Below are 15836 nucleotides of genomic sequence, written 5' to 3' on the forward strand. Positions count from 1 at the left end.
GCCACAGCATCCCTGAGAAGTGACAGGTAAGTTTATGCCTACACACCCTTATGGGTGATGTGCTCCTTACTATCTTGGCCAACTATTCCTATGTCTGGGCAGTTTGGGTCGAAAGTTATTATATTATTTTTGTTAAAATATAGTCTCAGTAATTCATATGCATTTATTTTGTTTCTTTCTCTTCAATCCTAGTATGTTTATATTTTTTTTGTATTAAAGAAACTTACCACATTCCTGCCCCCACAATAATGCCAAAGTTTTTTCTTATTTTAATGATTTCACATAAATTTAAGGCTTCTTCACCTTTTTGGTTGAAACTGCTGACTTGACAGACTCTATTTTATGAGTGTTCTAGCAGCTAAATGCTGTAGTCTAGCGCAGAGCTGGAGGGCTAGCTCATTACCACAGCATGGCACCACATAAAATCCTCTTGGTCTCTGTAATGACTCTCCTATTCAAATTGATTATTGCAGCTATTATATGCACACTGTTGTCCTCTTCATTTCCTGGATTTTCTTTATGACTTTTGCCACTTGACCCAACAATGAGATACCTTCAGGTTCCTACACTCAGTAGAATTTGTCAGCACTTAGCCTCAAATAATACAATATTTCCCAAAAGTTCAAAAGTCATCTTGCCATTGTTTATATTTGTATAATGATTTATGCATTTCATGAGTGTTTCTGGTCATAGGTTTGGATGACAACCTACAAGATTATTTTTTAAATTAAAGACATTTTGGGGTGCCTGGGTGGCTCAGTCGGTTAAGTGGCTGACTCTTGATTTTGGCTCAGGTCATGATCTTAGGGTCTTGAGATCCAGCCCCGTGTTGAGCTCCATGCTCCGCAGGAGTCTGCTTGAGGTTCTCTCTCTCCCTCTCCCTCTGCCCCTCCTTCCCCTGTGCTCTCTCTCTCAAATAAATAAATCTTTTTAAAAATCAAAGATGTTTTTACAAAATCATTTTGTAATTTTTCCTTTAAAAATCAAAACAATTTCAACTAGAAGGACTACATCGACCAAGTTTTGTTTGTTTGCTTGTTTAGTTCATTAGGAGTTTTACACAACTCCCATTATCTTAAGAAGGAGCATAGAGCTTGCGAGATCTCACAGACAGAATCAGGGGTAGCACTGAATAGTGTGCCGAAGCCACGTTCTCTTCCTGTTCTAACTCAAGGCCACTTTATGTTTGAGAGAAGGGCTTGGTGACCAACTTGGTAACAGCCAATTACATCATTGTTTACTCTCCATACTAGTCCCTTCCCAGTGGGTTTTAGTTGATTCTAATTATTTTTCTTCTTCATGCTCTCTCTATTCTTCCCCTGCAGGAAACTGTCTATGAGTCTCTGAGAACAGTTCTAGGCTCCATTTTCTGATTTACTAAGTCATTGTGTAAGAGGCTATCGCCCTGCCAAGGACACAAGGATGCATATTAACAGTAAGGTGGGGAGGTAACAGTGCCCCAAGTGAGTCATGTAACATGGCACGGTGAGCCCGTGGCCATGCATCATCGGCATCTTCCCTGCCTTTCTGTGCTGGGGGCCTCATGAGGTCTTAGCCACAACTTTGAGAGCTATCTATTACTAACTTCACATAGGAAAGTTTTTCCTCCTGTGTGTCTATGGGAAATACGTGCTATGCTGACTGTTCATGTGAGTAAATTTTCATAGTTTTACATAAATCCTATTATGGGGGGGCAGTGAGATAGAGACACGGATTTGAAGCCCCCTCCCCAGTGGCTTAGCTGACCGAGTTTGTAAAAGAACAAGAAGGAGTGATAAATGTTCCCATGCAGTCCTCAGAAGGAACAAATTCCTGGTAGGAGTGCTCTTTTTTGGTGGAAAGAACACCAAAGGTCAGTGGGTCAGTACCTCAACGCCCTGTCTACTCCTTCTTTCTTACACTTGTATTTGAACTGGTCCTGAAACCTATTTGTCAGGATCTCCATATTCTCCGAATTGCTCAGCGTCCAACTCTCTCCACATTCTGTCTTCCCACCACACCTGTCCTGTTCATTTTCCCTTTCAAATATTTTGGGAGAAAGTCGCATACTTTTGCTAACCAGCTTTATTCAAATATGGGAGCACACCTGGGAGATGCTGGTGCAGGGGCAGACACTTCCTTTTAGAGGAATGACTTCTGGGGATGTGAGGGACAGCATGGTGACCGTGGGTAGGAATATTGCACTGTGTACTTGAAAGCTGCTAACACGGATCTGAAGCATTCTCATCACACATTTAAAGGTGATTGTTCAATCTTATCTACATACGATATTTTTGTTTATTTATATATGAAGGTTTTGCATTCCCCAGAACGGCCATTTCCAGTATTTACCATTGTTCTCTAATTCCCAAGCCATTGTCTCTTTTTCTAAAGCTCACCTCAGTTCTCTTATTCTTGTTTTGATTCATCCTGAGCCGCAGTTCTTCTCTATTCTCTTGAATAGAATAAAATATGCTTTAAACTCTGTGGGGATTCTTTCAAACCCGCTATTACAATGGAGGCTGATTTGTTTAGCCATAGGCAGAATGTCCCAGCATGCCTCCACATGGTAGGCCACAGGAGCACCCCCCCCAGGCCGCAGGTGCACCCCCACCTCAGGCCACAGGTGCGCCCCCCCCGTCCACAGGTGCGCCCCCCCACAGGGGCACAGTCGGAAATCCGCAGGTGCACCCCCACCTCAGGCCACAGGTGCGCCCCCCCGTCCACAGGTGCGCCCCCCCACAGGGGCACAGTCGGAAATCTGCAGGTGCGCCCCCCTCAGTCTGCAGGTGCACCCCCCCTCAGGCCACAGGTGCGCTCTCGGGCCACAGGTGCACCCCTACCTCAGGCCACAGGTGCGCCCCGCCCGTCCACAGGTGCGCCCCCCCACAGGGGCACAGTCAGAAATCCACAGGTGCGCCCCCCCTCAGTCCGCAGGTGCACCCCTGTAAGCTCTATCGGGCCTTCACGCTCATCAGCCCCTGGCTGTCCATTTTGGACCAGGTTCTGGTTCCTCTGTTCTGTCCTGTTGCTGCTCGTGGGTGTCTGTCCCTGCGCCTGGCCCATCGGATGTGTGCTTCCTGTGGATGGCGTCCCTGCTGCGTAGCCCACAGGGGTTCTGGGGAAGCAGAGACCCTCTTGTGAGCCTGCGGGAACTAGGCTAACCTTCAAATGCGTCTAAGTCGCAGTGTTCATACTTGAAAAACTGAAGGGAATTTAATGTACCAAGGCTTTTCGTTAGTTTACCTTTGCTGTATAGCAACGTTTCCCAGCAAGAGCCCTTGAAAACCACACAGACTGACCATGTCACAGCCTGTCTTCCCAAGTGCACTGAAAGGGTTACCTGGGCGGCTCTTCAGGGGCCCGCTGGGAAATCAAGGAGTCAACCAGATTTTCCATTTCACCTGAGGTTTACAGTGCGTCCCAGGATCACTGTTGTTATCCAGAACTTAGTTCTCTGGTGTTTACCACTGAGATCCCTGCCCTCTGGCTCCCTGCCGACCACAGGCCCCTGCATTAGCTCCGAGATGCCACCACCATCCCCCACAACACGGCACTTTGCTTCTTCCGCCACAGAAGACTCTCCCATGTTTTGAATTTCCTTCTTTTTTATCATAGCTCACCTACTTGGGCCAGGCCCACCCTGCATAATCTCCCTTCTGATTAACTCAGAGTCAACTGATTGGGAATATCATATATGCCTGCAGAATCCCATCTGTGACATAGAGTCAAGTAGTTCTGGGAGCAACGTTACCTCTATTCACAAGTCCTGCTCGGAGAGGGGATTATTGCGAGCATGGACACTTGGGGCTGGGAATCTTAGGGGACATCGTAAAGTTGTGCCTACCACAGACATCCAGTTCACAAAATCACTGTGAGGTTTAAACTATAAAGTATAGAAAATACTTGATATTATGTCTGACTCACAGTAGATGTTTAAATAGATTTTAACTCACGATGTGATCATCAGCTAATCATCATCAGCCCTGACTGCTTCCTTTATGCACTGTGGGAGAATAGAACCCAGCCCATTTTTTCCAAACTCAGAACCCTCCTTTTAGCTTGGTCGCTACATCCTGGGTCCTAGCAACCAAAAGGCTGGTCAGCAGATTACTGATTTATGAATTCTGTAGTTTAGGTCTTGGTGGCATCTGACCTATATCTGATCTATAGATGTTTTCCAAATTTGAGCAAGGCCAAATTTCTATTATAGCTTCTAATAAAACAATGGACTGCCAGTCAAATACAGCTTTGTGGCATGAATTACCACCTGAGCAACTGAAGTGGAAATCTGGAAAAGAGATTAAACACTGCCCCCAAAGCGAGGAATTTGAAGAGAGGAGGAGTCAGATGAGCTGGAATACAGAAGAAGCAGGCAGGAAAGAGGCAATAAGATGTCGATCTGCTGGCTATTATTCTGAGAGCTTCCTCTGTTTATTGGCAGCTTGATGGCTCCCTTGGATCGATTTTGCTCAAAAATTAAGGCAAATTGAAATGATTTGTGTTCCACCCTTCTCCTTGTAGTAATAAATGAAAAGTTTCTGGGTTTTGAGCAGGAGAAAAATCTTTTCTCTAATTATTGACACCAGGGCAGCTGTAGGTCACCACTGAATGTCAGGTTGACCCCTTTTGGGGCCCTCTGTGGTGTTTTATTGATAAATTGTTACTTTTGAAAAAACCGCTGTTATTGCCATGCCCCTTACGGTGACTGGTGATCTGGAGAGAGGCTTCCAGTGGTGCCATCGGTCCCAGCCTGTCACAGGATATTTCCCTGAATGCACCCAGGAACTTAGACTTTTCGTGGCTGGCAACATAAGGGACATGCTGAGCTGAAGCAAATGAATCTCCATTCCAAACAGCATGGCTGCATTGTTTCCTTTGTGTTAAACTCCGAGCAGGTGGTGTTTTCTGATCACTTGCGTTCAGCTCATCTGCCATCAGGAGCAAGAGGGATCCAAGACAGGCCCTCTAGCTGGTGTGGTGAAATGATGATGAATAGAACAGGGCTGCAATGCTCTGATCAGGGGAACATTTAATTTGGAATCCATGGCAACGGAAGTGCATGAGATGGGGCTGGGTCCTGTCCTCTGGCGTGAAGAACTAATTCAACGTTATCCAGCGATCCTTCGGCTTGGTTCTTGTTGCCATTGAGAGATGATGAATGAGAGCAGAGAATCAGTAGGAGAAGTGGCGAGATGTTGCCTCTGGGGAATAAAGTCGTTCTGCAGCAATTGGAATTTGGGCTAAAACTGGGCTAAATGTTTGTCCTCCAGGCTTTCAAAGCATCGCATTGTAACCATTAGCATGACCCTCAGTTCCTCAATGTTATTGTGTGTTAACTATTTATCTCTCTCATAGACTGCATCTTTGAAGGCCCTCTGACTCCCACTTTGTTTCTCAATTACCCTGTCCAATGCTTGGGAGCTGTAGGTATATACAGAATATGCCCAAACACAGATACACTTCCCTTTCACATTTGACTGAGAGGTTTCAGAGCTACCCAATCCTGGCCCTGTACCATGCTCAATTATATCAGTAATTTTTAATGTCTGACTTTATGGTGAGCAGGTCAATAAATTGTAGGATGCTCTATTGCGGCTCTAATTGTATGTACATTAAATTAATAAGGTAGAGCTGACCACCTGTTGTTGGAACAGCTTTTACAAGTAACACTTTCCCTATTCTCTGGGGCTGGGCTGATATTGGAATTATAGCCTCTGTTTCCTCCAGGGCTCTTATAAATACTTCAGGGACAAGCTTCACCATTTTAGGGCTAGATTGGAGATTAGCTGCACAACTATTTACAACTGGAATGACACATTAGGGGAATTAGATTTCAACTGGAAAGCCATGCAGGATGCACCAAGAGGGCAGTTTTCAACACGGTAGTTTCCTGCAATAAAATTAATATTTACCAGCAATCTGTGGAGTGATATCAGTGACAATAAAAACAGTTAACTGTGACCATGTTTCTATCCATGGTGATTCTCTGACTTGGTATCCACTTATTTGTAGAGTGCAAATTAATGGATGAGAGAGAAAAGTAGACTCAGTGGGGAGGAAAACAAAGTCTTGCTCATAGCTCTGTGATAAGACCGGAGCACAAAGCACCCTATGGTTAGGACACAAGTACTCTCTGGGCTTCTTACCATCCCTGCAAAACCAAACATCTAATAATCTTGTGAACTTCATGCTCAATGATTTACTTGCATAGTTCCTAGAAGAATACATTTAGGGATGCCGATGGAAAACATTTCAGGTCCTAACATCAATTGTAATACCTAAAAAGAAAACAAAAGCAGTGGGTATAATTCTCTACATGCAATGCTAAGTTATTTTAGAGGCGAAATCTTTTGGTCACCCATGTGCATTCTCTTTGTTTTTAACGTGGGGGAAAAAGGCTCTTGGGTGAATGGGACGTTATGAAAGAAAGAATTTCTCTTGATAACATGGAAGTTTATTTTGAGAATATAAGTAGAAGAAAAGAGAATGAATACATGTGTACCATTCTGCATCAATAGATACAGCTCAGAGGCTGGGAGGACCTGAAGTTAAAGAGCCTCTAAGTCAGGTGGAATCAGGAAACTTTCTTAAAAACCAGATTATTTTCAAGGCTGTCCCCAGGGCAGAAGCACACGCTGGGGGAAGAAGGAGGGAATCGAGAATAAGGAAATTCTGAAAAGCAGAGATACTTGACAAATGGAGGTCAGTGAGCCTCCGGGGGCAGGAGCCCAAGGGCCACTGGAGAGAAAAGGCGAATGGAGATTAATGAAGCATACCTGCTGAGGAGGTCTTCACAGAGCTGGGTGCCACCACGGGAAACAGCTGTATGTTGACACGCAGGTGACGTTCTTCAAGATGATAATGACCGATAACATGTATGAAGTGTTTACATAGCAAGAAATACGTCTTAACGCCCCTCATGGCAAACCCATGAGGCAGGTGCATCATTCATACATTAATCCCATTTTATGGAAGAAAAAGTGTATCAATCCAGAGCAATTTCAGAACTTGCCCCAGGGACAGAGATAAGTGATAGTGGGGATTCTAATCCAAAAACCCTGCACTGACGCCCCATACCATTTCATCATGGCCCTGGTGCTGCTGGGGATCATTCTTCCAGCGGTTGGCATCATATGGACAGGAAGGGGTCAGATCTCGTTATGGTGAAATCAGCGTAAAGCTCAAGGCAATCCAGCCCCCCGCCCTCTGAAGGAAACAGCCTTCCCGGGGAGAAGAACATCTTCTTTATCCTGAATGTGCTACCATCTCTTCCCCTAAGTTGCTGCTCTTCTTTCTTATGGTGGAGAAATTCTCATTTATACTCAAGAACTGCTAGATTGGAAAATAAAGTGTGGTTCAAGTCAGTGCAAAAAAAAAAAAAAAAGCAGGGTGCAAGTCCAGCTAGAAATTCTTCTCAATATAGTAGCACTGAATCCCTCTCCAGACGTAGATATATGGAACCAGAAACCAGAAGTAGCAATGACAAAGTAATCTCTGGGGGAAAACGTGGACCCGGCCATAAAAGAGAACGGGATGTCCAGTGGGAAAAAGTTCTGAAAGGAGAGCCTTTTGGTTCTTTATGCCCTAAAGTGTGAACTACGAAATAATCAGTGGTCTGCTAGTCATTTCTCCTTTTAGGGAGAATATGAGACTTCTCTGCCACACCAAACGTTTTCTTACAAAGAGATAAGCACATTATTTGCTGGGTATATTCAGTCACGAATTTCTCCCTTTGAATACCAACAGCAACGAAGCTTTTGAGGGCTGTGTTCTCATTTTTATGTTTAGAATTCTGCTTTCTACTTTGATTTTCATGACTTTCAAAATAATCTACGCCACTTGCTCTGGTCCCTCTTTATGATGTAGATCCTTGATATGGGTTCTGTCTTCCTCTGCTTGCCAAAACGTGGAACTTGGACGCAATCGAGACATCCTTCCTTGGTTGAATGGGTAAAATACACGGGTGCATCCAGACCCTGGGATTCTAGTCGGCCCTAAAAGGAAATGAGCTATAAACCGATGAAAAGATATGGAGGAAGAAAATTCACATTGCTGAGGGAAGAAGCTGATTTGAAAGACTATGGACTGTGTGATTGCAACTTTGTGGTGTTCTGGAAAAGGCAGAACTGTGGACACAGGAAAAAGATCGGGGGTTGCCAGGGGTTGGGATGGAGGTGGGGATGAATAGGCACAGTGTAGAGGATTTTTAGAGCATTGAAACTACTCCACAAGGGGCGCCTGGGTGGCTCAGTCATTAAGCGTCTGCCTTCGGCTCAGGTCGTAGTCCCAGGGTCCTGGGATTAAGTCCCGCATCAGGCTCCCTGCTCCGCGGGAAGCCTGCTTCTCCCTCTCCCTCTCCCCCTGTTTGTGTTCCCTCTCTTGCTGTGTTTCTCTCTGTCAAATAAATAAATAAATAAAAATCTTTAAAAAAAAAAGAAACTACTCCACAAGACACTTTACGATGAATACACGTCAGTATACCTGAAGTGTGATATATAATGTCTAATGGTCTATATGCCCCAGCCCATAGGATGTAGGACATCAGAATGCACTGGATGCCCACTATGGACTCTGGCTGATTATGATGTGTCAGTGGAGGTCCGTCAATGGGACACTGTGGGGGAGCAGGGAGCCTCCAGGAAATCTCTGTACCTTGTCTTCAATTTTGCTGTGAGCCTTAAACTGCTCTAAATATGTATATAAATAAAAATATTCCAAAAGTTCTGGTCTTTGTTAAGAGTAGAAACCAAATGGGGTGCCTGGGTGGCTCAGTCAGTTAAGAGTAGAAACCAAAAGAGGACGACTGACAATGTGTGAATTGTTCCCAAGGAGATAAACTGTAAGCTTTGAAGATGCTACTTTTGAAACTATTAAATAATAAAGTCCCAGAAGTATACTAGCTTTAGAAATAGCAGACTCAAAATTTGAAATGAATCCACTAATAGAATCAAGGGGTCATATATGTAGAAAGTTTGACACTAAGCAAATGTTAAAGTGCTAAAAATGATGTGGTAAATTTGACATTTGTTCAAGAGGTAAGCTAATTTTAGATTCATAGACTCTCCCGACAGGAAGTAAATTTAAGTCATCCTAGTCAAGCACTCATCCTGTGCTTTTATTCCTACCATTATATCTGTAACAGATAGCTGTCAAATTTGGTTTGAATGCCTCAGAAACCTAGAGATTCATTCCTCCTAAGGCAAATCTGTCTTTGGACATCTCTAACTTATGGCAAAGTTTTACTATTATTGAGGGGAGGATATGTCTTGGTCCCCTTCTGTAGTAAAGACAGATTCCTCCAAATTATTCATTTCTGTCATTCCTTGCCCACAGCACTTCACGAGCATCACAACAAGGAAGTCCAAGAGGACTATTTGATTGTAAGCGCCTTTAACCACTAATCTCAAATTTAAACTTTGACATTATTTCCAAGTGATATTACTATAAATTTTTTTGTAATTTGTTAATTCCTCATATAACACACACAACACACATTTTATTGCCAACATTTTCCACTGCTAAATTTTTAAATATACTGGGACACTCAAAATTAACAGTGGTTCATGCCTTTCTAGCCTTTGGAGACCACTGCTTATATAAACATATGAATGATCGCTCCCCAGCATGTTCTCAAGAATGTGATAAATCTGCACTTTATATAGATATGATTTAAATACATGAAAAACTACCTTTTTTGGTATTTCATGCCTAAAAATAATATTCATTTAATCATTTGGCACATTTTAATTGATTTCCTGTTACGATTCCAGAAGGTGAGGACACAGTTATGAACAGGACAGACAAATTCCTATTCTTTCAGAATTTTGATTCTATCACTGAGCATCACAATATAAGCACATGAAATAAGTAAAATAACTAAATAATAAAATTTCAAATATTGATAAAATACATAAAGAAAATAAAAACAAAGGAATAATAACATATAGGGTTTATGTATTCAAGAAGATTTTTCTGAAGAGGGGGACTTTTAAATGGTCTGGAAAAGAGAGGGTTTTGGCCCTGCAGTGCCTCAAGTTAGAGACCTCCCCCAAAGCAAGGGAGCAAGGGCAAAGGTCCTGAGTCAGGACTCAGTTTGGTCCATTCAAGAAACTAGTACGTCTGTTGAATGTTAATCAAGGAAGACAGTATTAGGACATTAAGATGGAGAGGTGAGTAGATGGCCATTCTAAGGGCAATAGGAAAACATTGGGAAGAGGAAGGGGGTCGGATTGCATTGACTTCTCTAGATACCCTCTCAAATCTCCAATTTGTTTGAGAGGTTAGTGTAATTCATGTCCTCTAGGGATAAAATAGACCTCATGTCCCCTTGACATGAATCTTTTTGTATGAAAGAGAATAAGTAGATTATACGGGGCCTGTGAGTAAGAGCAGGAAGACTAGTTAGGTGGCTCCCATGGAAGTTTAAGCCAAAGTTGATGGTGTGACTTGGATTAGGGTAGAAGCAACAGAGACTGAGAAGTGGGCCAATTGGTATATTTTAGAAACAAGAAGATTAATGTAGGGACAGAGGCTGAGGAATCAAGGATACACCTGCTTTTGGGGATGGAAATTTCTTGGAGAAGGATGATGCCATTCCCCGGAATGAGAAGGCCTGGGAGGGAAAGGAAGAAGCATGGTGGGGGGCTGGGGGAAGGGTGGTGGGCAGGCAGTGGCTACATTTCAGACAAATATAATGCATTTTCCTGGAGGTATTCATGTATAGTTCATGCATCGTGAAGTCAGCTTAGTGGGATGTGACTAGGACCTTTTAAATCAATTCAATAGGATAGAGTAGGTAATACAAGATTTTACCATATGTAATAAAGAGTAATTTTGTTTTGTGAACTTTTTGTTCCATATATGTTTTGTTTCATATGTATTTTATGTTTCCTACGAATTCAAATGTGAATTCATGGTTATGTATGTAACGGATCACAATGTAAAGCACGCTTCTTACTGTGGGTCACAGTCAAAGAAATCTGGAGAGCACTGACCTAGGAAGGCTTTAAAATAGCCGTGGAAAAGAGCAAAGCATGGCGTCCCAGGGCCCCTTGTGCCTGAGAGGTAAGCCAGAGGAGTCAGCAGCCGGTCAAATATTATGGAAACCGTGAGTCTTCAGTTGGGTTTGTGGCACGTGGCACGTGGCACGTATGTGGGCTGAAGGTAAGCCAGACCATCAGATGGGAGTAAAACCACCCAACACTGGTGAGCTGTCTTCCCAAATCAGAGTTTCCCTTAGGAAAGAAAGTGGGAAGAATGGGTTGTCCTATTAAAATAATGACTTATGCTTCATGTGTGTCTATACTGTGGTGTCAGCCTGCTTAAGATATTGTGATGGGGCTTCTACTTTAAGCTTAGGAGGGAATCCCAAAGATAAGTTTTAGAGGAAATTTTGTGAAAGACCTATGCACTTATTGAGTGTGAAAAGCCAAGTATGGGTTACTTAGTAAACACGCTGTTACGCCTTAAGCAAATGCAATATTCCAACAAGACGGGAGCACAGTGGGTGATTTAGAGGATATTGAGATGGTGTCAGAAGGCCAGAGACACAGTGTTAGTCCCCCCATGGAACTCAGAGCATAGTGGGATCTGTAACTACTGGGTCATTGTCTAAAGGGTCCTCTGATTTTGATATTGTGTTGGTGAAGGTGTTGGTGTCATCTTCTGTGATGACATCCTAGCTATTATAGATGACAGAGACTGGCCCAATTAGTGTTCATGCCTGCTTCATAAACCAGAGGTGACCACATGCAACTTTTCCAGTGATGGGGCTTTCGATGTCTGTGGATGTGATTCTCTGAATTTATCCAAACTTCTGGAGGTCCTCACCTTCCTGATATTTAAAAGGTAAAGAATTGGAGTCAATTTTGAGCTTGGATCTATGTTAGAATCCAGTGAGTGTGTGATCAATCTAGCCAGAAGATTATCTCCAAACTTCCAAGGCCTTTCTTAATACGCTAATAGTTATTTCATGAGAACTTTCTCTAGTGCTCATTTGATGAGTCAGTGCTAGCTAGATAAGTCAGATTCTGAATCAAATCTTTAGGATGAGAAGGTATGCTGGCTAGTTTACAAATCCATCTGAATCATTCATCCAGGTAATGCTCAAATTATCAGTTAACCACTATTGTCAGACCAGGTTAATTTGGCTGTAACTTCTGCTTTGACACTTAAAAACAGGGATATTTATCTGAGGACTTCAATTCAGACACAGTTTTTTTCCCTAATGATTCAACTTTCCAACTGTAGTCCAAAAAAAAAGGACAATATCCAGGAAATCACGAAAGACGTCTCAGATGCCATATTGTTCCCAGCCCAGCCTTCCAGCACACTGAAATGTGAAATAATTTCTCAACTTAAATTGGTGTTACATGTTGTTTGTATATATAGACTAGCCCAGTGCTGAGCACAGAAAATAAAGCAAACATTCAATAAAACATTGCTGAATGAATAAGTAAATAAATGAATGGTTAAAATTAAAAAAAAAAAGTTCTAAGGTATCCATATATAACTTCCTACCTTATAGGAATGTAAATTTAAACGAAAACATTTTTTTAAAAAAAATATTTCATTTATTTATTTGACAGAAAGAGAGCCAGTGAGAGAGGGAACACAAGCAGGGGGAGTGGGAGAGGGAGAAGCAGACTCCCCACTGAGCAGAGAACCCAATGCGGGGCTCTATCCCAGGACCCTGGGATCATGACCTGAGCCTAAAGCAGACGCTTAATGACTGAGCCACCCAGGCACCCCTTTAAAGAAAACATTTAATGGTATCTTTGGTTACTAAACTTTTGTAAATCCCAGTTTCCTCGTCAGTAAAGTGAGGATGAAATGATACATGCTCCACCATTCTCTTGCAATAAGCACACAGAATGTTTTTTATCTTTTCTATCATATATCCATATATTCATTTCCCACAATTAAGCTTCTAAGCATGCTACACAGCAGGATTGTTATTTTTAAAGCACTTCTTCCCACTTAACCTTCAAAACGTCGCAGGCTTCACAATCTGTATAAACGGGGAAACTGAGGGATAGCTGTAATTCACACTCAGGACTTCTGGCTCCGGGCCTAGAATTGTCTCCATTACCACATCGCATTCCCATGGCGTTCCGTGAATCATGTTGACTTCTCCTCTGGCTACAAAATGCATATCAAATAGCAATGTGGTAAGAAAGTAAGAAGGATTTGGAATGCATTCATTCATTCAACAAAAACTGGGTCTGCTGTGTGAAATGCACTGTTCTAGATGCTGAGGATAAAGCAGGAGACAAGACAATATCCCTGATCTTATGGATACTTCATTGAAGTAAGAGAGACATCTATTTATTCCTGTATGGTTGGCTTGTGGATATACATGCAGGCTAGGGGCACAGGCTTGTCAGGAGAGATGTCTCTGAGGATGCCATAATCCAGCATGAGCTGAAGGACATAAGGAAGCCAGCCATGCACATATCCAGGCAGAGGGAATGACCAGGGCCAAGGAGCTGGGAGGGCAGCAGGCCTGATGAGTGGCAGAGGCAGGAGCAGATCATGTGGCTGGAACTCTGAGCAAGTAGGAGAACACATGAACTGAAGCAAGGGCCAAACCAGGTGGGGTCTTGCACATCCTATAAAGAGCTTGGAACCTATCAAATATGAAGAATGTCCTTGGAGAGTTGAAGGAGGCATGCCATGCATGATCTAATCTTACATTTTGAAAATATGTTTTTGCTGATTGAAATAAACCCTTCTGATTTCCAAGTACCAAAAATGAAAGTGCAAAGCAACATTTCCATCATGAGCAACATTTCCATCATGCCCTGTTCACCGGGCACTTACCATGTGTTTGGCTCTAGCCTAAGCATTTTACACTGATTATCTAATTTAATCCTTGCAGAAACATTGTGATGTAGGAAGTATGTTTATCCTCCACACCTGCCTGGGTGATTAGTGGCCAAGGCGGGATTTGAACTTTGGGACTCCTTGATGCCAAGGTCAAATGTTGACAACTGTTCAAAATGCTTCATAGCTGATGAATAGCACCTGTGATCTCACACACATCAATCAACAAAAGTAAATATCACAATATAGCTAAATGTATTTATGATAAGGAAATAACTTCAGTATTCAACAAGTGAAATGTATAAATTGGCTTCATTCCTGCTGAACCTCTGTGAAATCTTTCGTAACTTAATACAGCACTGACAAGACACCAGAGTTAAAGACTTGGCACTTCTACGTGCAATCATCCCCATGATTTGTTCCCACCACTAGTGTATCCTGGTCTATAGCATTTTTCTTCTGAGTATCAGGTCACCGATAAACAGAAATTATGTGCTTACCCGGTTACTCGTAGGTGGAGTGAGCACTGAATGTCTGTTTGCACGGTGGGGTGAGGGTGCAGAATGGGAACGAATGACCCAATCTCACCCTTGCCCTTGGAGCATCTCCAACTGAGCATGTAGCAGGTGGGCTCTGCCCGTGGCCTTGGTTAGGAAACCAAATCACAGTACTGCATCTCTCAGACTAGAGCGTATATAAAGGACAATATAAGCTTGCATGCCGAGAGCTGAAGATAAATCAGTTTTGTCCGGACCTCTTATGAAATATGGAAGATTCTCACTGATAATAATCAGAGAATATGGAAATAACGTCGAGCTCTTCAATATGAGTGCTAATTATATGAAGCTGATACACGTGGTAAGGTTTAAAGGAAAACGTGGGCTCTCTTAATGCTAGCATCAAAAAAGAGTTACCCTGTAGTTTGATTTTTTTTTTCTCATTAAACTTTTGTTTTAATGGGTCTCAAAATTCTGTGATAGATTTTTGGTCAAGTTGTTTCCATTAAAAAGTACTGATTTTAAAAACTAATAACTTAAAACTGCCACACACACACACACACACACAAAAACAAATGGTCCACAAAACATTCTCCTTTCCTTCTGAAGGTTTTACGATGCATTGTTATCATTAACCAGTCTTTTACTATTAAACTTAAATGGCCAATTGACACAAACAGTTCTGAGACCGTTCTTCCACCACTGATTAAGATTGGGTTGGCAGGTATTGGGGATAATATTCATTTAGACTTCTGAGCTTTCTGGGCAGACTTGGTGACCTTGCCAGCTCCAGCTGCTTTCTTGTCCACTGCTTTGATGACACCCACAGCAACCGTCTGTCTCATGTCATGAACAGCAAAACGGCCCAGAGGAGGATAGTCAGAGAAGCTCTCAACACACCTAGGCTTGCCAGGAACCATATCAACAATGGCAGCATCACCAGATTTCAAGAACTTGGGACCATCTTCCAGCTTTTTTCCAGAACGACGATCTATCTTCTCCTTCAGCTCAGCAAACTTGCAAGCAATGTGAGCTGTGTGACCATCCAGCAGAGGTGCATATCCAGCACTGATTTGGCCTGGCTGGTTCAGGATAATCACCTGAGCTGTGAAGCCAGCTGCTTCCATTGGTGGGTCATTTTTGCTGTCACCAGCCACATTGCCACGACGAACATCTTTGACAGATACGTTCTTCACATTGAAGCCCACATTGTCCCCAGGAAGAGCCTCACTCAAAGCTTCATGGTGCATTTCAACAGACTTTACTTCAGTTGTAACATTGACTGGAGCAAAGGTGACCACCATGCCAGGTTTAAGAACACCAGTCTCGACTTGGCCCACAGGGATAGTACCAATACCACCAATTTTGTAGACGTCCTGGAGAGGCAGACGCAAGGGCTTGTCAGTTGGACGAGTTGGTGGCAGAATGCAATCCAGAGCTTCAAGCAGTGTGGTTCCACTGGCACTCCCATCTTTATGGGTGACTTTCCATCCCTTGAACCAAGGCATGTTAGCACTTGACTCCAGCATATTG

At 42.8% G+C, this 15836-nt stretch overlaps 1 pseudogene; it reads right to left on the reverse strand.

The window, feature by feature from the left end:
- Window positions 1-14893: 14893 nt before the first annotated feature.
- LOC102732147 (elongation factor 1-alpha 1 pseudogene) lies at window positions 14894-15830 on the reverse strand (annotated as a pseudogene).
- Window positions 15831-15836: the final 6 nt, after the last annotated feature.

The sequence above is a fragment of the Leptonychotes weddellii genome, chromosome 6 (assembly GCF_054177405.1).
Source record: "Leptonychotes weddellii isolate Sample4059 chromosome 6, ASM5417740v2, whole genome shotgun sequence".
In the NCBI taxonomy this organism is placed as follows: Eukaryota; Metazoa; Chordata; class Mammalia; order Carnivora; family Phocidae; genus Leptonychotes; species Leptonychotes weddellii.